This window comes from Drosophila navojoa, chromosome 5 (assembly GCF_054131105.1).
Source record: "Drosophila navojoa isolate 15081-1374.11 chromosome 5, UAZ_NAV_1.0, whole genome shotgun sequence".
NCBI classification, from domain to species: Eukaryota; Metazoa; Arthropoda; class Insecta; order Diptera; family Drosophilidae; genus Drosophila; species Drosophila navojoa.
In genome coordinates, this window is record NC_142893.1 from 26,160,299 (window position 1) to 26,183,833 (window position 23,535).

Consider the following 23,535-nt stretch of genomic DNA (forward strand, 5'->3'; position numbering starts at 1 on the left):
GAGATGGAGCTTTACAATTTGGAGTTTTGGCATTTCAAGATCAAGGTGAAGATCTTACATAACCAGATAGGTTCTTGTAAGCCTACACGCAAAACCCTCTCTTTAAAAATGAGAAGAAAAAACATTATGCACCGGCGAGTGGGCAGGCCCAGCTGAATGAATCTAACTGCTTGGCGTTTACTTGTATCTTGGTATCTGTATGTATGTGTGTGAGTGTGCATGTTTGCATACGCTTGTACTATCTGCGCTGTTAAAGCTTCCGCTTGTGCTATTAAAAGTGCCTGAGGTGCTCTGCCCGCCACGTCCGTCGACTCGACGCGACTCGACAATAGACCCGCTGATAGCTGCGTGTAGGCTGTGCGTACCGCTTGTGACGTCATGAGCGACTCGCGGCGAGTTCATAAATCGATCAACAGCAATTGGCTCGTCCAAGAGCCAAGTCATGCATCAGCAGCTGCCCTCTCCTTGCCCTTGCTTCCCCACTTGGCATGCAAATTGCGCTCACTATCGCGCGCGCTTTTTCAATGCCAGAACGGACCAGACCAGGCCAGCAGTCGCGTAGGCATCATCAAATCTCTTGGCTGGCCCGATGACGTGTGCCACCGAACCACTCTTTGCGGCTGCGCCAAGCAGGTAGCCACCAGCTGTCGCTTCAATCGTCTCACTCGTTCATTCAGCTCCAACTGGAGACGATGAATGAACGCAAATGCTGTGGGTGTGACACCAACGCCGCCCCGGGTCATAACAAAACAGAAAGCACAGAAGTAGGTGTGCTGATGCAACTTAATGATCGACTAGAAGTTGCGCTGTAATTCACTCATTCACTGGCTTTTCCTTTGGGTCCGAGACTATGTCCTCTGTATCCTGTATCCTGTATCCTGTATCCTGTATCCTGTATCCTGTCAACAATATATTTCCTCTTCGTTCCCCTTGGCTTATCAGAATACAATTTTGCTTATAGAAACTGTTGATAGGTCTCTTCTTATAGGATGTATAACGTTTTCCACATTTGTTTCTATGATGATTATGAGTCCTCCATAATTTGATCTCCTAATTTGATCGATGAATAAAATGAGTATTTGAAGTTCAAGTTAATAAGTGAAATGCTTGAATTCCATTGTGTTGCCCGTCACTTTCATTGCATTTGTGACTTAAAGCTCTCTCTCTCTCCTTCTCTGTTTCCCTTTTACCATTCCCCATATTCTTTTTATAGGGTATGTAATAGGCTTGTCTCCACTATTTGCGATACTATTGCTGCTGCAGCTGACTGATAAACTTCATAGCTTGTTATTGCCCGCGGCTGTTGTAGGTCGTTCTCTGTCGCTGTCTCTTTCTCTGCCTGTATCTCTGTCTTTGTTTCCGTCACTGCCGCCAACTCTGAGTCCATCCAAGGTTAATTGTTCGTTTGCAGTGGGTTGCTCTTTCAGCTGGTTATTGTTGCTAATGTTGTAGCTGTTGTTGTTGGTGGTGTTAAGCAACTTTACGCCACTTTATACAATACTTATATATAGCAAAGCAACATGGGTAGATTTTAGCTGCGCGGGTGTTTACCTTCTTTGGTCGCTCACCTGCGCATCTTGAACGCCAACGCCTCACCAATATATATATATATATATATATATATATATATATATATATATATATATATATATATATATATATATATATATATATATATATATATATATATATACCTCAATATATACTGTTTTATATATTGAAAATATGTAAAATAAAAAAACGCAAAATGTAAGTTTATTGGCACCAGTTTAATTTTTTATTATTACCGTATATTTGTATACCCATTAAAATTGAAAATCTGAGTTTCCAAAAGGAGGTGTGGTATTCGACATTAATTATGGAGATCTTCACTCAGGAGAATGGGCTGTTTTCAGCAAACTCTTCACAGAGTTGGGCGTATCTCCGGGCTACAATTTTCTGACAGCCCGAAGAGTTTTCCGCATAAAGCTTCATTTTAGGCTTGTAGCTTGTATTATTACGTTTTGATTCGTTGAATTATGTATTAAACACTAAAATGAAATTTTAATTTTATTTTCTTGCAATGACTGTCAAATTTTGACGTTTCAATACTAGAGATATATATTATTTAAAAAGTAATACACGTCAGTAAGTTATGTTCAAGTGAGATTTTATTATGCCTAGTCAACTTTGCTAATTGATCACTGCGTCTTCGGGAGCCGTGACACATCAGACACTCAACACTTTGAGATTCCGCTAATATAGCCATAATAAAGCCAGGTTACAGGACCTACGCTACACGACTGACTGTGGGTCATAAATAGACCGGGAATTAGTTGACAATGGAACTTATTTGAGCAATGCGCACTCCTTGAACTATTTCCAGTCGCGGCACACACAAACACATGTCTGTCTGCTTCCTCCGACTCCTGCTGTTTAGCTGTTGTCCCCACAAGTTTGGCTGCCGTTCGTGTGTGCTCTTCGCGGCTGTGCGCACTGTACAGTAAATACATATCAGTTTGAGAAATTAAAAGCATTTTGCGGTTCGGCTGACTATCTTGGCCGCGTGCCGCTCGAGCCTCTAACGACATTTCAATGATTTTCTGACCCTGCTGCTGCTGCTGCTGTTGTTTTTGGGGCCAAGCGTCACCAAGTTGGCCACGTGCGCAGCAGAAGGCAGCGCGACAGACGAAACAGACGGCACAAAAGCATTCGCAGTGCTCGCCGATTACGTACGAGGGCAACCTCTGTCAGTGGCGAGTCTCGAGTCGCCACCAACATAGCAACAACGCCAAGAATCTTGCGTGGCCCCAACCTGGACCTGGACTCGTAGCTGAGTAGCTGCAGAGCCGCAGAGCTGTAGCTGGATTTTGTGTTCAAGTCGCCGCGCGTTGAGTTCTAACCACATGCCGCCACAATGTCCTCTTAATTTCCTAGGACGCAGCTGTGCGATGATATCGTCCCCGGCGCATCCTCTATCCCTTTCTAGCTCTCTCGCTCGTGCGCCATGTCTGCCTGTGGGCTCGTTTTTAATTCAACTGATTGTACTGTAGCTTCTGGAATTCGGCATTTCTTAAAGCCGCGCATTGTGCGCGTCGGCAACATCTTGAGGCTGGCAGCAGGGAGGTACCTGAACTGCGAGTCGCCAGCTTGTAACTGCTTGTGGCCGTTGCCTCCTGCTTCCTTCTACAAACCATCGGCTGCCTGCCGCCTTCGCAATCTGCAACTGAAAGAGTAAAAAAGCTAAGTTTAAGAAACGACAATTTGTGAGGTTCTTTTTCTGCTGCTGCTGATTCTTCTCCTGCTGCTGCATTTGTGTATTGTTTTTGCTTGGCTGAGTTGTCCGCCGTCCGGCTCGCCTCTTGCTTTCATTGTGATTATTTAAAGGCCGAAACCCGCCAAGAGGCCGGCCAATAGGCGGTCTTAACGAGGCGCTTCTGTCTTTCAGAACTCCTTCGGCGCATTTAGTTAAGCAATTATTGTTGGCAATGCAAACAAATAATGCGTACATTGTATGCCACTGTCTAAGCAGGGATTGTGCAATACCCTCACACACACACACACACACACACACACACACACACACACACACACACAGGGATAGTAGACTGCCCTGCCGAATCGCCGCTCCCTCGTCTGAGCTACTTCAATGATTTTCCGAGTTAATCAAAATTCTTCGCTATCGACTATGAAATCTCAACGACCTTACCCCCGGGTGTGCCCGTCTGCCCGCCTGCCACGCCCAAAAGTACCGCCACTGAAGCGTGGCAGAGGCGGCGACGGCGACGAGAACTTTCCAAACGTTTTTTTCTTTATTTTTTATTATTATTTTATATATTTTCATATGTTTTTATTTTTTTAGCTCGCTTCATTGCGCATTTTATGACTGAAAATTAGCTCTTTTCGGAATGGTCTCTACATAGATAAGATTTATTAAGATGTTTTCCTGCTCAGCTTGTGAACTTCAGTCTGTCGATCTTTCGTCATAGCCAACGATTTGATCATGCTTCAGAGATTCCAAAGATAACTTTTGATATACGCATAAAGGAAAACATTTGAAAACACACAATATCTGTCTGTCTCTCCAACAGCAGCTTGAATAATTATTTGTTTTTGTTAAGTTAAAGTATCTCTGAGAAAGATTTCTTCTCCAATTTTTCAGAGACTTACATTTGAATCAATTATTTCATTCATTATTCACAACTTGAATCGTGACTGCATGATTGTGTGATATCTTAATTTAGTACGTTTTAGCACGACTATTCCGAGCAATAAATGTTTGTATTAGCAAAACTAGCATATACATTCAGGACAGACTTACAGGGATCTATTTAGAATTAAATTTTTTTGAAATATGAATACAAACTACTTCTTAAAGATAATAGAATTCAAGGAAATTATTTTTGAAACGAGCAATCCATATTCAATAAATTGAATACTTCACAGAGATATCTATGCAAGAACCAGAGTCTTTTATTTGAATGGAATTAATAAGTTCTTTAAGGAGCTGAGAGACTTTCTCCTGTTTTCCCCTACTTAAGCTTTAATAAATATATATTAACACAATATTCATTCAACATTTGTTTCGATTGTGGGCAGAGTTGAGAGAATTGAGATCTTTTTTTAGCGATCGATTTCATATTGTTGTTTTAGTCCAGTACCAGGTGCTGGGCACACACACTGTTAACTGGAATCGGGGGGAATCGGCGAAACTGGGAAAATGTGGGCAGCAGCAGTTCGGCTTAACGCTGTGTGGGTTGTCCGCGTGCTTCATTATATAATGAAATTGATGGCACAAGTGAGCGGCGTTGGTGCGCCTAGAATTTATTACCGAAGATGTTTTGTCACTGCCGCTAATACCCGTACAATAGGCCGAAGAGTTGTTAATTCGTATCAATTCGCGCTCTACTCGTGTGCGAAACTATTGTTAGGGCGAATCGAAAAGCCAGACGTTAGCCCAATTCGCATTACTCTTAAGCACTGCTAAAAATATGAACCGAAGTGTAGTAACAGCCATGCTTATCAAACTCTTCTTTCTATAGATTGAGTCTGCACATCCGACTAGCTTATATTAATCTGGACCTACAATTAGGAATTATATTTTCTGCTTCTCTTCATATGTTGCTCTGGACGTAATCAAATAATCTAAATATATGTTTACATTTTGTACATAAGCTAAACCTGTGATTGTAAACATGTCTCAAGGAAGATAATACAGCAAAAAGATGCACTAGTGCTTCCTAATGAATAAAAATTTAAAAAAAAAAATATATATATATAAGATGTAAGATGGGAGATGGGAGAGAAAGAAAGTGAGGAGATAGAGGAGTGGGATGAAGAGAGAGAAAGAGTGGATGCATGCTAGCCGGAATACCCTGTTAATGCTGAGTAGAACCACTTGATGAAAGTGCCATAAATTTTCAATTAAACCTGATGCTTCTGCACAGAGCTTGATAAACATCTTGGCGGGACGCTGGGCCATTCTGCCACTCGGTCTAGACGACGTTGATGATGACTGCTTGCCAGCCCTGGACTGAGACTGGGAGTAGGGGCTGGGGAGAGCGCAAGACACCGTCTGAAGCGGAGTCTGAGAACCCAACCTTAGTTTTATTTGTGGCATCAGACTCATCATTGTCTGATTGGCGCCGATTAAGCCATCCAGCCGAATATTTTGCATAATGTTGGCAGTGTGCAGATGCAAGGCACTGCCTGCCTGCAATTATTTGTGGATTAACATTTATAACACTTGATCCTTGTTGTTGTTGTTGCTTGGCTGCTGTTGATAAAAGGTAGAAAGCGTTGCGCTTGACGCTTGGCTGCATTTAAAAAGTATTTTTCGTGCCTTGCTGCTGCTGCAGCAACGAGTGAAGAAATATTTGCAGCAGCAAATGCTCTGTCCATTCGCACAGTTGTCCACTTAACTATATGTGTATATGTCTGTTATGCGGATTCATTGCAACCGCAGCCACTTGTTGCTGTTGCTACATGCTGCAGCTACAACAGCTACTTCAGTTGATGTTGCTGCTGTTGCTGCTTCTGTTGCGCTAAATTTCACACCAACAATGAGCGCGCGCCACAATGAATGAGAATGAGCGATGCGTCGAATTGCGTCGCACTTCGGCTGGCCGTTGAGAGCTGGCTAAATCGATACCTTAATTCAAAGGCACGCCAGACCGCATTTTTGGATAATCAACAGCGCGTCCGCTGGTCCGTTGTGGCACGCGTGAGATTTCCTGTCAGAGGTTTCAAGTTGCAAACAGTCAGAACAACAAAAAAAATGGAATCAAACCGAAAAGCAAAAACAAACACAAACAAAATTTCCGAAAAAGAACTATTGTCTGGCTTAAATTTATTTTGGCGCTTCCGATGGCTTATCTAACTATTGGGCCTGGGAAGCGTGACAAGCGAGGGGCAAGAGGCGAGTGGCGAGTGGCGAGTTGGGAGAGACGAGAAGCCTCTGTTGTCGTTATTACCAACTGTATTGTTGCTGTTGTGCAATTGCCTTTAAAAAGCTGTTAACATGCGTTGTCATCGCTGCCATATGTTGCACGACGCATCGCGGCGCGGCGGGCTCCGAAGTGAGCCAATCGGAGAGACAATTGCTGCCACCTGGCAGAATCGAACTCATTTTGCGACACTTGGATCAACGCGCGAGGCTGAAGTTTGTCAGCATGCGTTGATTTACATTGAAATCTATGCGAAAGTGCAAAGCCCACAGATTTGCGTAGCTCGCAGCGCTAGTTATAGCTTCCTCAGTTCACATGTGCCGTCCCTTATTTGGAAGCTTGTGTGCTGCGCAAAAGCCAACAACGACAACAGCAACAGCAGCAACAACAGCAACAACAACTACAGCAGCAGCGACAAGCCGAACAAAATTAAATAATACAAAAACCAGCACAACAACAACAAGAACAACAACAACTAGAGTCAAGCCGAGCCAAAGCAGCAGCACCAGCGGAGACAGCCGCGCGGGGGCACAGATCGAGCCGAGTGCAACGTGGTCGCCACATTGGCTGACTTATGACGAAAATAATTGCGGCTATCGCGGCTGGCGATCGCGTCATCGCCATCGACATAGTCAGCAGCAGCAGCGGCAGCGGCAGCAGGGCAGTTGCTTGAAGAAAGCACATCGAAGCCATTCTCGCTGTCCCTGTTTGTCACATACCCTGTATAAAGCCTTCGGCGGGTAGTCGAACTATCTATTTAGCTTTAACTTTATCGAATAGCATATAAATGCATTATGCAACTTAACACCAACTTTTATCGATCTAAATTCCTCTACTCCAACTAAGCATTCATGTTATTCAAATCTAGGACAGCGAGTCAAAGAACTAAACTATAGTCTGATATGGCAATGACTTATTGGACCACTTTTATCCATTCGTATATATGAAAAAATTTAAGAAAATATATATTCTAATTGGAGAATTAGTTACATGTTAATTATATACTATCCATTTTAATCTATGGTAGCGAAAAATTGCAATTTCTATTCCTAAGCACGAATTTCAGTTACTAGACAAATATCGAAGATTTGCTGTCAGCCGAGTTTCGATAGCAATCGATAATGATAGAGCCTCTGTTAGTCGTGCGGAATTTCCACTTAAAGTATGCCTTAGTCTCTGTTTGACTTCTTCAACTTTGCTTGGTCATTTCATACGCGGCGTATGAGTAATCAATAACATTTTATCGCCCGTTTTCTAATCTCCTGTGTGGTCGACGCATTTAATGCTCATAATGTTGCAAGACGCACAATCGATTGCCATAATAATTTCATGCAATTGCAGGGGAGGCTTGGCAAAGGCTTGGTTGAGGGTGTGCGGAGTGGGGTGTGGGGGTGTTCTTGTCAAAGACATAAGCGGAGCCAGCGACAATTTCACATATTGTAATTTAGTTAATTCGCATCGTTCGACGTACGCGAATTCGCCAACATTGTCTATGCATTAGCAAAATGAAGTTGTTGTTTGGTTAGTCTTGTCGTTGTTGTTGTTTGTGTTACTGTTGTTGTTGTGTCGCATTAAAGGCGACTGTGCGGCGTCTGCTGTTGACTACGTTTGATATGCAAATTTCTGTTTTCCATATGCCTCAGAAAGCAGAGACAATGAAACACACTAACAAAAGAATACACAGATACGTAACGGAAACCAATACCAATAACATACCAATACCAGCCAGACCAATACCAATCCAAGACCAATACACATACCAATACCAATACCAATACCAATACCAATACCAATACCAATACCAATACCAATACCAATACCAATACCAATACCAATACCAATACCAATACCAATCAATACCAAATACAAACATACAAATACCATACCAATACCAATACCAATACCAATACCAATACCAATACCAATACCAATACCAATACCAATACCAATACCAATACCAATACCAATACCAATACCAATACCAATACCAATACCAATACCAATACCAATACCAATACCAATACCAATACCAATACCAATACCAATACCAATACCAATACCAATACCAATACAATACCATACCAATAACAATACCAATAACAATACCAATACCAATACCCAAGACCAATACCAATACCATACCAATCCAATACCAATACCATACCAATACCAATACCAATACCACTACCAATACCAATACCAATAACCAATACCATACCAATACCAATACCAAGTACCATACCAATACCAAACCAATACCAATACCAATACCAATACCAATACAAATACCAATACCCATACATACAACCAATACCAATACAAACCAATACCAATACCAATACCAACCATACCAATACCAATACCATACCAATACCAATACCAATACCAATACAAATACCAATAACCAAACCAATACCATACCAATACCAATACAATACAATACCAATACCAATACCAATACCAATACCATACCAATACCATACCAATACCAATACCAATACCAATACCAATACCAATACCAATACCAATACCAATACCAATACCAATACCAATACCAATACCAATACCAATACCAATACCAATACCAATACCAATACCAATACCAATACCAATACCAATACCAATACCAATACCAATACCAATACCAATACCAATACCAATACCAATACCAATACCAATACCAATACCAATACCAATACCAATACCAATACCAATACCAATTGATTCGAGAACTAGATCGAGAACGGAAGAGTGAAACGTGAAATGGAACGGGAAGCTGGACGCAATACTGCAGATTGTTGGACGGACGATCCTATTTAGGCTCAAATTCGATAAAACTTCCTATGCTTGCAATTTTCGATTTGCCATTTGCAATTGAAACTCGAAGTGCCGTCCGAGTCACTCAAAGCGATTGTAGCAGCGAGTCGACGCGTTCTTAGCATTTTCGGCGCTTCATTTGTCGCATTTCATTTTTTGCAGCTGATTGACTGCGAACATGGCGTATTCGCGATATTTGCAAGCATTCGCCTGGCCTGGGCTGGACTGGCCTGGCGGAGAGCCCAGCCCAGCCGAGCCGCAGTAGTGAAGGCAGCTCCACTGAGTGCTACTTACGCGACGCCTTGACATGCCCATACGTAGCAATAACAACAACAACAACAATAGCAGCAGCAACAACTTTGCAACATGCCACGAAACTTTTTGGAATTTATGCTGCGCCGCTTTTTTTATACGCTTTTTTTTTTTGTTCTCTCTTTGTCTTCAGTGCTTTTCATCTCTTTTTTAATAGGCGGCGTGTGAGAATTTCTTTTGAAATGCAGCGTATGCAACGCGTGCTTAGAGACAGCATCGGACCTTTAATAAGCTGCTCCTGCTTCTCCTGCTTGGCCTGGCTTTGACCTGGACCCTGCCCAGCGCTCAATTTATAATGTTGTGCGCAATTACTTCACTGCCAAAGCTGCCAAAGAGCTGACCAAGAGGCGAAAAATTATCACACCATTCAAATGACGCTCACGATAGCGGGCCCAATGTTTCTCGACTTGTCCAAGTGTCCAATTGTCCAATTGTCAGACTTGCCCCGCTTTGGCGGCAAAACATTTAACAAGCTCGGTCGCCAAGCAGTTGTCGACGCAGTCGCTGGCAGGCACAGATGCCGCATGCCGCCTAGAAAGCTGGACGCTAGGCGTCCAATTGGCTAGCCAAACGGCAGCAGCTATCTCCACTTCCCTACTCCCCACTGTCCACTGCTCACGGGAGGGGCAACAATGCAGCAGCAGCGGCTGACCGCTGGCTGGTGGTCCTTTGTCACCGGGCGAGCGCTGTCAACGCTAATTTGTGAGGATGGCGGCCGCGGCTGCCGCCGTTTTCCAGCTAAAAATATAGCCATAAATGTTGAGCACTTGCACAGTGGCTCAATAAAAATCTGCATTCAACGTGCGAGCTTTACAAATTACCTGAGCTGCACTGCCTCGCTGGCCGAGCATTTAACTGCGTCGAGTATTTTCCCACGTCTCATTTAAATTGTAGTTACAAGTTTGCTTCTGGGCTACAAATGCCCAGGCCGCGGTTCTGGCAGCCCATGCTGCTCCTTTACTTTCTATCGATCCACTGCACCATCCCATCGTCATTATTGTCAACTCTCAACCAGTTGCCAATCGTCTGTCCCAGTGTCCTCCGTCTCTGTCTCTGACTATCTTTCAGCTTCTACCCGACGGTCTAGATTGATGTCTTCGAATCCAGCAGCCAGTAGCCAGAAGTAAGTTGCCAGCATCAGAGATGCTGAGATTCGAGCAGCTTGGCACAGTTTGCACTTTGGCATCCTTTTTGGTGCTTGTTTTATACTGTCCGTATAAACGCAATTTTTTTCGGCGCTATCGAAGCTAAAGACTTGATATATATATCTCCGATTTATAAAGTGTATAAATTTTACCGATCCGCCCACTAGGGGCTTGGCAAATCGGAAAATGCGTTTTCCAATATGTCAGATCATATTAGTTGACGAGCTAGAAAGTTGAAATTTGGAATGTTGGCCAAATCGCATAAAAACCATATCTCCTAGAGTTTTCAAGCTAGAATGTTAAAATTTTGAACGCTATCTAATGTTAAGATTCTATAAAGCTTAATGAAAATTATATGTCTACGCCCACCAGGGACGTGGTAGATATAGTGATTTTTCAAATTCTGCTATATTTTGGACACTATTGATGCTAGAGACAAATTTGGTATATATACTTGGCATGAACTCCCAAAACCAAAAAGGTTTTGTGTCCGCCCATAGGGGGCGTGGCACATCGCAAAATTTTATATCTCTTATAGTATAAAAGCTAGAAGCTTCAAATTTAAATTGTTAAGTTACTAGTAGCCTCCTCTATCGATTCACCAAATAATATTTTTACGCCTCTTTAGGGCATATCAAAAAATACCCTGAAATTTTTTTATTTTTTGAGCGTAAGCATCTAGGTTTTACAGTTTGGTTACCGTTAGCTTATTCTATGAATTGGCTAAAAATGCCCAGTGGGGGCGTGGCAAAGTGAGAAAAACAGAATTTTCTACAGTATTAGAGCTAAACTTGGCTACTAAATTGCTGCTGGAATGTGAGTATGAGTATTTTGCATTCGGTAACGCCCGACTTCAACGACCTGACTTTTTTTTTTATTTATACCCTGAACCCATTGTAAATCAGGGTATAATGGTTTTCTGTCTGTATGAAAGCATCGATCTCAAAAGATACAAAAGCTAGAGAGCTGAAATTTGGCAGTATGCATGCGTGTATACCATACGCAGTACAAGTTAATCATATTGTTTCGATAAATCATCCGAAAACTTTTTATCGAGAATAATCTAAAAATTTTGTTTTTTCAGCCTCACTTCAACACTATTACACCCGGAAACTTTAGATTTACTGTGTATATACATATGGTGAATACAAACATTCTTTAGTTTACAGATTTTGGATACCACTCCTGTTTCGCATTTCAAGTACTAGAGACTTGTATAATGTGCATAAAAGGACAGAGTGATTAGAATATCAGATTGGAGGGTCCAGGGTATCTCCTAGTCGAGCAGTCTCAACTAGAGCCTTCTTACTTGTTTATGTGTAAGATTTTGTTCACGAGGAAACGAATATTTACCTAACATACAATGAACTCTTTGCTCTTTTTATTAGAAAGAGAATAGAAACAATCGTGGAATCTGACTCCAAGCATCTGACATCCATCGAAAGCAGAAGGATACACCTTTTGCGGAGAATGAGGACTGTTTTCGACCATTTATAAATTATGCAGCTAAAATTTTGAACTTTCACTCTATTTTGCTGAGCCAAGTCAAAATATAGTTTTCGAAATTTGTTGCTTTGAAGAACTAGTGTCTGGTGTCAGGAACTATAGATATAATAACAACTGGCAAAATGGAACCTAAATAGTATAGTATAGTGCAGTATAGTATAGTCAATCCAAGAAAAAACTACTATATATAAAATAAATAAGTTGATTAAAATAAACTTGTAATATTCACTTTGAGTATAGCCAGAATCATCGGATGTTATATACCTGTGCATTACATCACATGTATGCATTATATAGATACCTAGCATGTTGTGCCGTGATATGCACTTTTGCATTACATAAATACACCGCGACCACGGTCTATGTATTGGCGTTTTGGTTCCATTCCATTTCGCTTGATGTTGCCCACTCTGAACTTAACAATTTGACTGTATTTTATTTTATATATTTATTTTATATATATATATATATATACGCTGCCTCAGTTTAAATACCTCTATATATGTATAAGTGTATCTTAATTAAAAACGTGTGCGTGTGTGTGCTCGCTCGTAGGAGTTAATTAGACTGCGGAGGTGGACGGCCCGAGGTACTTGGAGAGTTCGGCTCTTCTGTGCGCTTCGGGTCGCTGGAAATTCGTTCATTCGCTTTCAAGTCAAGTTTCAGCTATTAATCGCTCAATATAAAGCGTTTTAGTGTGGCTCGAATATGCGTATGTGTGTGTGAGTGTCTTTGTATATGTACAGCGCCAACACACATACATCTATTCATGTATATATATATATATATATATATATATATATATATATATATATATATATATATATATATTAATGTATCGTTGCTGGCTATGATCTTGAGTTCTTGCTGGCGCAGGGGCCTTCTGGCCCGCAGTATCGGTACGAACCGGGGCCGTTCGGTCTGCTCTGTTCACACGCTGCTCATCAACAATTGCTGTCACGAATTTTCCACTCAGCGCTTTTTGCGCGCGCTACTTGTTTGTATTTTAAAATTTATTTATTTGTGCAGCATCCACACACAGCGAGAGATACGCACAACACAGAAACACACACTCAACGAGTGTACAGCAGCAATAGCAACAGCAACAACAGCAACAACAGCAGCAGAGTCGTCCTCCTGGAGCGCACCAAAGAATGCATTTGATCAGATAATGTAATTCGCATTTTAAATTGAGGCGCATTCCCAGTTAGACTTCTTCTCACATGCATTTACCGTGCGCTGCGTAGGCCCCCATCCTTCTGGCCGGGCTCAGTGGACAGTGGACTACTTGCCCCGGCCTGGTCTGGTGTGGACTCTGCCCAGTCCTCGACTCGTTGCGGGCGTTGCATTGCTACGCACAAGTAAATCATCGCAGAGGACGTCCTCGTCCAGCGGCTGGCTCAACGGCTTGTTAAGTAATTTAGTTGGCTTCGTTTTTGTTGTACCCATCTGGCTTTTCCCATATGATATTATGAATTATTTTTGCCGCAGTTTCTCTCCTTCGCTCATTTCTTTGTCTGTCATGATGTTTCGGCATATTTGTGTGGCTCGCATTTGTTATTGTTTATATGCATTAAATTGGCCTTCAATTACACAAAGGTGTCCTCTAATTTGATCACGGATTTCGACACGAGGATATTTTATATGTAAATGCATTGTAGCCACTGCATCTGTTAATCTAGCGACTCGGCTCGAGGAAATTAGTTGCACACTCGCCTTTTAGGGCATTTTGCAATCAATCAATCTATCACTATATCGTCTATTTCCAACTAGCGCTCCGTATGAGATGAGTGCGCTGTTAATTTATTCAATTGAATTTTGCTGTGCGATCACTGACTTCTGAGCAGATCTGGGCAGATCTGCATTATAAGAAACGATCTCGGTATCATTTTGTATGCCATATAAAGACATGATGTTAGGCGAGTTCGTAAGTAAGTTGTAAATGAATTCGTTTGACTCGTCTTAAGTTATAAAATCGAATATATAGAAATCGAATAATTATGCCATAATGAATACCTTAAGGATTCAGTTTTATTTAGATTTATTCGATAATTTTCGACTCTTCGCTCTATCAAAAGCGAAAACCCGCATCAAATAGATGCAGATGCATTTGCGAGGTCTGCTCAATTCAGATCCTTAGTTTAATTGATATGTTAATAACTCAATTGAATTGAATAACTTTGCTCAATCGAACCTAAATGAGTTGATCATCCACTGAGGATTATATCAGAGTGTGTATTTCAACTATTATTAAATTTGTTGCCTGATTAAAGGTGTCTGATCGTATGGAGAAAAGTCAAAGGCAAACGCATCTGTGCTGCTTCTTCTCTGATCAATTTGAGATCAAGTGGGGGCTGAGTATCCACAGTTTGGCATTAGCATATCGCTGCTGGGATCAATAACTTTGAGCAGTGCTGGGAACTCGTTGCGAGACAATTTGAATGCCAAAGTCTTGGGGCTGTTGGAGCTGCGAGATGAGGCCTATCGATCTCTGGGGCCCTCATCGTATAACGATTGAATTTTGATATTTGTGACACGCAGATTTTCCATCAGTGTCAACAAGGCATTGTTTGGCCCCATCAACGTGGCTGGTCCGCCAGCTCAGTGGGCTGACAGGATAGACGGTCTGCCGGTCGGCTGACTGAATGACTGACAGAGTTGAACGTCGATTTTTCAACATCAGCCCGAAAAATGCAAAGCGAACACAACGCGTGCATTAGCATAGACACAAAACTGCGACTTTAAGAGCCGGATCGATAAAACAAATACACACACACACACACAAACATACACACACAATAAAACTATGAAGAAACGCAGGCTTCCCGGAGTCCCGTTGCCGTGCGATGTCTTTTGTGGATTTATGTACCCACACTATGGCTGACTGAAAGCCCGGCCCGGCCAGGCCCGACTCGGCTCACGCTTGGCCTGACCTGGTCGAGCTCTGCTCTGGCCAAGTGTTGGCTAAAACACCATTCTAGCGGCTGAAGCCAGCTTGTTTATTGGCAAGAAAATCTATCAAAAGTGCATAATGTATTTATATTTATTATACATAAACACAAAAATAATGTGCTTGACATTTGACCCGGCCTAAACGACAACGTTGCAACCCATGTTGCCACGTCTCTTGGCTGATTAAGAAACGGCTTTCTGTTTCTCTGTGCTGCCAGCTTTGTCGGTTTGTCTGTCTGTATGTATGAGTGTTGCCCTCTCCCTCACGCTCTGCCATTGTCTTTGCCCCGTTTTCAGTCGCTGTGTATTTTGCATTCTAACACAAATCAAATGTCTCACCTCTCGCCTCTCGCCTCTCGCCACTCGCCACTCGCCACTCGCCCTCTTCCACTCGCCACTCGCCACTTAAACGCTCGTTTATAATGTTATAATACAATAAATAGCCAGGATTCGCAGCAGGCGGTTCCATTGCGATTTGGGCAAACGCACAGCTCTCGAGCTCCGCGCAAGCTGATTTATGAAATATGTCCGCCGAGCTGGCGACCAACCAAAGGCCAAGTCCCCCACTGCACTCGGCCTAGCCAGATCCGCGACCGCTGCTGGCTGCCAACTGCTGCAGACTGCCGACTCCTGACATGGGATTGCTGCTGCTGCTTGGTGATTGTGTGTGATTGCAGCTCTCTGATTGAGTTGTCCGTGTGTTGGGCTTCTGTTTACATAGACCCTGAGCTAGTTGGGCTGCCTGTTTGTGTATCTTCCCATGTTATTTGGGGCAACAAAATATACTGACTGCCAGTTTACAAGAGCGTTTTATCAGCAATAAACTCCGGTATATATTGATAGACTAGACACGAGATGCATCTCAATTGCATTCTTAGTCAATGTCTGAGCCATTTACGAAGCTACGATATATACACTAGTAGTAACGTACTACCCATACATAGTCTTACACTCTGCACACAATCAGAAGAAAACAATCTCTCGGCTCATCAATGTAGATCATATTTATTATCGATATTTAATATTTCTTTTTTTTCCGCTAATGTAGCTCATATCACCGCAGTAACACCGTTCGTTTTAATGTATTACAGTCTTGTACTCACCATTGGCTCGCTCTGACTGCCGATCATGACGATCTTGGTTTTCTGTTTTCACACTTGAACTTTTCGCCTTTGACAACCACACACTCGCCGGGCACTTGGATCGGTCAGTTTTGAACGTCTTTCGACATGGGGCTCCACTCTCATGCCCAGGGACGATCGTCGTTCGCTGATTCGTCGATCGTCGTGCGACTCACGCAGTTGCTCACAGACTGAAGGCGCAAACCGAGCCGCTGCGACTCTCGAGCCACGCTACTTGCAATCTCTGAGAAAACCCGTTTCTCGCAGCCGCAGCACAACTTTAAGAGCGCGAACGTCTGCTGGCTGCCTGTGTGGGAATGCAATGGCCTACATATTATCTCTCTCTCCCTCTCTGTCCGCGCTCTTCGCTGGCTCTCTTAAGTACATAGCCAGAGATGTGGGCGTGACTTGCGGCAGCTTGTGGCTGCGTATTAGATTTTATAGACTCGCTTACCTGTCCATTTTTGGGCCGGGCTTTATGTACATTGGCCGTTTGGGCTGGTGCGACAAATTAACAAACAAATGAGTTTCTTTCAAATCGATATTGTGGAAGTTGAGCTGAGTGTTTAATTTGTTATAGGATCACGTCTGTGTGTATATATTTTAATTAGCACTGAGACTAACCAGTTTTTGTTTTCGTTTTTTAAGTTTTATATGAAATTGCCGTGCACAAAATGTGAAATCAGCTTTGATTTTGTGGGCGTGAACACGACACACGAGATTTTCAGCTATATGTGTATATTAACTACATACATATATACATTTTATATATACCATTGTTGCTGTTCATTTTTGTCGAATGACATAAATTTAATGAAATCTGTGGAAATCTGGCCCAACTATCGCAATAGCCGAGCTCTGCAGTAGATGTTAATATCGTTTTCTGCTTATAAATCATTAATTGACCGCTCTAAAGTTTTAATGAAGCTGCTTTTAGCTATAAGACAATAAGCAATTTTTCTGAGTCATTCAGTCTTGCATTCAAAGACTATTAAATCAGTTGACATTGTAGACTTGAAAACTGTTAAATCGCTGTCTTAAAAAAAGGTGATACTTAAACTCATTTTATGAAAGATACAGAAGATATACTCACATATTCTTATAAGTAGGCAAAAAATTTAAAGGTCCTTACCGTAATCTAAGACAAGTTTAATTTTATAAAAAATAAATTTATTAAATGCAGGATTTTTAAAAGATACAGATATGATAAGAAGAGAAGATATTATCGTAATCTATGATAGAATATAGGATTCATTTGACTTTATTCAACCCATAAAGAAAACATTGATTTTTATTTTATTTTATTTTTTGGTATCTGTATTCAGACGCAGATCACAACAAATCTATTCTATAATTCAATTTATTTGTTCACGCTGAATTTCGACCTATATACCATGAGCAATTCGAAATGTTAATGTCGTGTGGAACAGTTCAGAAAGGCTCAGATGTATCTCAAATGTGTATCATTATTACTAATATATTATTATTATTATTATTAAATTAAGCTCTGTTTCTTAGAAACCAAAAGTCGAGCTTGTGTTTATAAGACTTTTTGGAACATTAAATGTTGAAAGTCAGCACTTCACAGAAATATATATATATATATATATAGCCGATAATTAAAAACAACGACATCAGACGCTTAGCCCATTAAATCTCACTGTGGAATTCCTTGCGCCGATCCAACTGATTCGGAGAGGGTATAATCTACGTCCGCAGAGTATCCACTGTACAGGGTGTAGTCTGCTGTGCGCGGCCTCCAGATTGCAATGGCTGGTTACGCCTCATTGCCGGCTGGCCACTGAAATGTGCACCCACACGAGCTCCCGCTGCCTGCCGCCTCCTGCCAACTTGTGGTTATCTGCTCGTTTAAATGCAAAGCAGATACTCGATATTCGGTACTCGACGATGGGCTATGTGCGATGCGCGATCCTTGGTTCTGAATGCTTCGTATAATTGCAATGTCTATTCAACTGTTTGTTTGCGGCCAAGTTCACTTCATTTTGGCTTTTAGCCCGTTGTTAGTGCCCATCATAAATTTTGCGGAAACCGGGCGCCTGGACAAACGCCAGGGCTAATCGGTGGCGTTTCATCTGACTGTGCTTGGCCCCGCCAACTCTTAGTCTCCTAGTCTGATAGGCTATCCTCTTTGTTGTTGTTGTTGTTGTCGATGTCGTTGTCGTTGTCGCTGGCCGTTGTTCTGTTGTCTTGGCTCACGCATAATTAGGCCTGCTTCTGGTTCTACTTCGGCTGCTCTGCCAGTTTCTGCATCTAGTTCTGGCTGTGCTCTGCAGGTTGCCTATCGGCCCCTTACAATTTGGCAAAATAATTGCTGACTGAGAACAATAAGCCAGGAGGCGCGCTCGTTGCTCTTGTGAATGGGCAATCGTGGCATCTTAATGCGAGTCTGACATTTAAATAGATGGTAATTTCCATCATAACTGCAACAACTGCTGGACTTCTATTCAGCTCTTCAGTTGGCCTAATATAAATGGAAACGCTCACGATGTGCTCACTTTCTTGTTGGCATCTTTGGAGCTACTGGGGCACTTCCTGCTGGCCGCTTTCTTTGCGCGTGAGTCCGTGTAACCGCAAACTGTGATTTGACCAAAAGCAGAAAGCCGCCGCGGCTTGCGGATATAAACGCTTTAAAGTGCATGTTGTTCGCCCGGATGCGACCGAACGAAACCCACAGCCAAAGCAGCCAAACTCCAACTCCAACTCTGACAATGTCCCTCTACGCAGTGTTGTCTCTGTCTGCTTACTGTTGTTGCTGGTGCTTGTTGTTGTTGTTGTTTTGCTGTTGTTACTGCTGTTCGTGTCAACTGACTTGGCTTTGTTTGCCAGCCGCCCCACTTAGACCAGCCCCAGCAGCTTACGTGCGCCCTGCCCTGGCCTGGCCATAACATTTGCTTAACGTTTCCTGCCAAACCCTGCACTTGGCTTCGTTTTGTTGCTTGTTTGAATTGATTTGGGTGGTAAATCCGCCTACCTACATACAGTGGTCCTTGAGCCTAAAAGCATAATCAATTTAAAAAGCTTACGGAAAAGGAAAGATAGCACGGTATTCCTTTAATATATACTTATATACATACATATAAGTAATCTACTTATAAACTTATTCGTGATTGCTGACATCATGTCTTTATCAATCAAACAACTAAATCAGTGTCTTCTTGAACCGAAATTTCACATCTACATTGGATTGTCTCGGATCCTATCTGTAAAGGTACAGTCGAGATTTACAACTTCCATGGGTAGCTCTGAAGGTATATCGTCTCTGTGACCCCATTCGCAAGTGCCTCCGTGGCGCAATCGGTTAGCGCGTTCGGCTGTTAACCGAAAGGTTGGTGGTTCGAGTCCACCCGGGGGCGGGGACATAATTTTTCATTTCTTTATCAAATACTCACAGGTAGACATCGTTTGTAGTGAAGATACTTTTGATATATATACTTATGATGTTACTATGATTTATATGTCTTTTGTAGTCAAGATTGATTGATACCATGATATATATACAATGCTAGTAGAGCTGATTGTGTTGGTTCCAACTGTAGGCAACTTCAATAATATCGATTGGATGGCTAGATTTGATCTCTTGGTTTCAGAATAATAAAGTTTCCTAGCCTCTAATATTCGGCTCAACGCGAAGTTATAAAAGTTTTCTTCTATAATTGCACCACTGTGCCGGTGTGTTGCCGTAGTTTTGCACTCGCGGAATTGTGCGTTAGATTTAAATGCTTTCGTTATGGGGCTTAATTTGCATTTTTATTTTTATGTTTTCATTGAAAGCGCCAGCATCAATGGAGCCCGCATCAGGGAGCACATACATTTTGCTATTCCTTTGTTTCGCGGTGGCTCGGCGGCTCCTATCAGTGTCGGTAGATGCACACGTCGTCAACAGAAGGAGTAACAACAACAGCAACAACAGCAATAGCAACATACAAATGCAAATGAATGTTGGCCAAAATGCTGAAGGAGGCAAGCAAAACACAAAACACACGGAAACAAATAACAAAAACAGCAACTCAAACTGAAAATTGAAGTTTTGAACCTGAAGTTGAGATTTTTACGCGGGTGCTGACTGTCAACGGGGCAGCCAAAGCAACAGCAGCTGGCTGGCAACACACAACATACAACGTGCGGCATGGGGCATGGGGCATGGGGCATGCAGCTTGATGTTTTCGCCATCGCCATCAGCGTCGCCATCGTCGTGTGGCACAGCCGAGAGGCCATTTTGGTAAAAACAACTAATCAATCCACAAATGTGCCATCCGTCAATCATTGGCCTGGTGTAGGTCACACGACACCATCAGCGAATTGCATTCAATCGCATTCACTTTGCCTCCAAAAACAACAAAATGCCACCTTGGCTGTGAATGTCAGTTGGCCAATTTGGTTGGCAGCGTTCGTTCATTCATATATATCGAGTAGATAAGTATGTATACACATATGTGTGTGTATGTATGCATGTATGTATTTAATCGGACTATTCATTTGCCGACTGGTTGACGAACTGCCTCCCCTGCATATATGTATATAAATATCTATATGTGTGCGTGTGTGTGTATGTGTGTGTTTGACTGACAGGCGGCGGATCGCATTTATTATTAGCCTTTCCCAAATTGACTATTTTTGGCACAGTCGATGGCCACACAAACTTCAGTAGCAGCAGCAATAGCAGTAGCAGTAACACAAGCAGCGCAACTGCTACTGCAACATGCCGCACATATCACAGCATGACAAATTTCTATATAATTGCATTTGTTGCAGGCTCCAGGCGAGGCCAGCGGCTGCAGAAATAAAAACTAAATGCAATAAAACACAAATAAAAGCAAACTCAACACAATACAATGCCGCATTATTTTTATATGAATTGCCAGCTACTGGCCGCGCATTCCATGCTGCCTATCTGCCTCCTGCCTCCAGTCTTGGTTGGGGTTTGAGCTGGGCTGGTCTGCTCTGTTCTCTGGTCGTCAGGTTGGAGCTCAAGCTCAACTCTAATTGTCATTTAATGAGACACGCTCGGCATTTGGGCACGACACACGACTTTCAATTCGACAATTCGATGCTCGTCTTGCACTTGACAGAGGACGGAGGAGAAACGTGTCCTTCCACTCTCGGCATCCTTCTGTACCCTGACCATCTGTGTAAATTGATTTGTTCAGCAAAAGCAGCTGGAATGCCCCAGCCAAAATAAATAGGTCGGTTAAGGTAGCTGTCGAATTTGTTTAAAAATCTCGCATATTCATTGGAGAGCATTATACTATGCCAAAGTACACTGTGAAAAAACACAGTAGGTTGCGCAAAAGCAGTTCCGTTACTTTTAATGTTCACTAACAGTTCTGTTGCGACGTCACATTTTCAGATTTTGCCGCGTTATCCCGGCTGAAGCTTGGCGGCCACTTCAGCGGAGGTCGGCCAACTGGTCCAAAACAACCAAAATTAAGTATACACAAGAATACAAAGAAAATTTCAATAGCAAATGGCTAAAAAATTGTCTCTCGAAAGCAGCAATGATATGGCCAAGATGGCCAATATGTTTATGCCAGCTGACCTACATATTGAAATATAGTACACGTTGAAGGTGTATCTATAAAGGTGCTGCTCACACCTGCTGTCATCCGTTAGAATGAAATAAAATCGGTGTATTAATTTCCGAATGGAAAACTGAGCATGAGCATAGCTCTTTAGTTTAACATTTCAACGCTTAGATATTAAGTTTAAAGCCATTATATGCAAAAGTATATGTGATCAAGTTCAAGATCAATTATTGCCTAGACAACGGCTTAGAGCATAAAAATTAGCAAGAACCGATTCATGAATCTCTTTAGAGTTTGTGACTAGTCACCTAGCTCGTTTTATGTAGTCTACTAGTTTAAGACAAATAACAGTGTCGAAATTGCTTGCACGCATTATTCTTTGAAATAATGACGTCGCTTTGTATACCTACTATCACTCAATTGTGGCCAAAGTCTAATTTATAAGTCGGTTAAAATACCCAGAATGCAAAGTTAATGCCAAAAATATTTCTTTCTCTCTTGAACATCATTGACATACTAATCACAAATGGAAGTCTCCCTCCTAATAAACTCAATTTATATATATTACCTAGTTTGATGCGATAATTGCTATTATTATAATTACGAACCATGTGAGTCTCATAAATTTGTGATCTGGCTGCGTGTTGACATGACATTAGAACAAGTCAATTTAGCTCGCAATTATTTATAGATCATTCCGCGTGCTTTGTCTGCATTATTTATTGACTAATCAGCCGCTTATCTTACGTTTTTAGTTTTCCCCGTGAAAGAGCTTTTGGCGTAAAGTCATGGAACGACCTCCGTGCTCAAGTAATGTAGCTTTCCACGCAGCCCTCAGTTGCCTCCGTGGCGCAATCGGTTAGCGCGTTCGGCTGTTAACCGAAAGGTTGGTGGTTCGAGTCCACCCGGGGGCGAGACATTTATTTTAAAATAAAAAACTGAATTTTTATTGTATTTAATAATTTTATATATATATATATATATATATATATATATATATATATATATATATATATATATATATATATATATATATATTCTAGACTAAAGTAAGATATTTTAATAGAATATGGAAACATAAATAAATATACGTTTGGCAATATTCATTTTTTGCTTCGAAGCGAAAAAAACAATTTTTTGTTTTTTGTATGAAAACAGGTAGATTAAACTATAAACTATATTTAGTAAGTAGAAAATAATAATAATATGTTTCCATTAATAAACTTAAATAACAAATAATTAAGAAGGCTTTAGTCGAGACTGCTCGACTATGAGATACCCTGAAACCTCCAATCTGATATTCTGATCATTCTGCGCGCTGTGCCAAATGCGTAGTAAGCTGCGACTGCGCTTGGGCTGCTCTGCAATGTGGGCAATATTATGAGAATTTATTCATTGAATAATTTATTTTAGACGTATTAATGAAACTTTCAGAGCGTAATCATGTGGCGAAAATGTATGTACATTCCAGTACTTGAAATACGCCTTTTACAAAGGTGATGGTGAGGGGGTGGATATAGAGGTGGGGGGTTAATTTTAACAAAAATCGAAATTGTATAAAATTCATCTTAATATATATATAAAATAAATATTTAACTGATTTTCGATAGGGGTTTTCATCGATGAAAAAATAACGCGATGAGCTATCGATTTTTTGAGATAACCCCTATATCCGCGCTGTATATACGGCATTCTAAAAAAGTTAAAGTCTCTA

General features: G+C 41.6%; 1 protein-coding gene, 1 long non-coding RNA gene and 2 other non-coding genes across 4 annotated transcripts in view; 3 read left to right on the forward strand and 1 right to left on the reverse strand.

Annotated features, from left to right (window-relative positions):
* The window catches only part of bs (serum response factor blistered), a 36,791-nt gene that overhangs the window by 9,949 nt on the left and 3,307 nt on the right, over positions 1–23,535 (forward strand). The gene's annotated exons all lie outside the window — the stretch shown is intronic.
* Positions 1,755–16,545, reverse strand: LOC149091261 (uncharacterized). Its single transcript, XR_016197144.1, has 2 exons — positions 16,261–16,545; positions 1,755–3,205 (listed from the first exon to the last, which is right to left on the reverse strand). It is a non-coding gene; the product is annotated as an uncharacterized LOC149091261 (long non-coding RNA).
* Positions 19,579–19,652, forward strand: TRNAN-GUU (transfer RNA asparagine (anticodon GUU)). Its single transcript has one exon. It is a non-coding gene; the product is annotated as a tRNA-Asn (tRNA).
* TRNAN-GUU (transfer RNA asparagine (anticodon GUU)) lies at positions 22,662–22,735 on the forward strand. Its single transcript has one exon. It is a non-coding gene; the product is annotated as a tRNA-Asn (tRNA).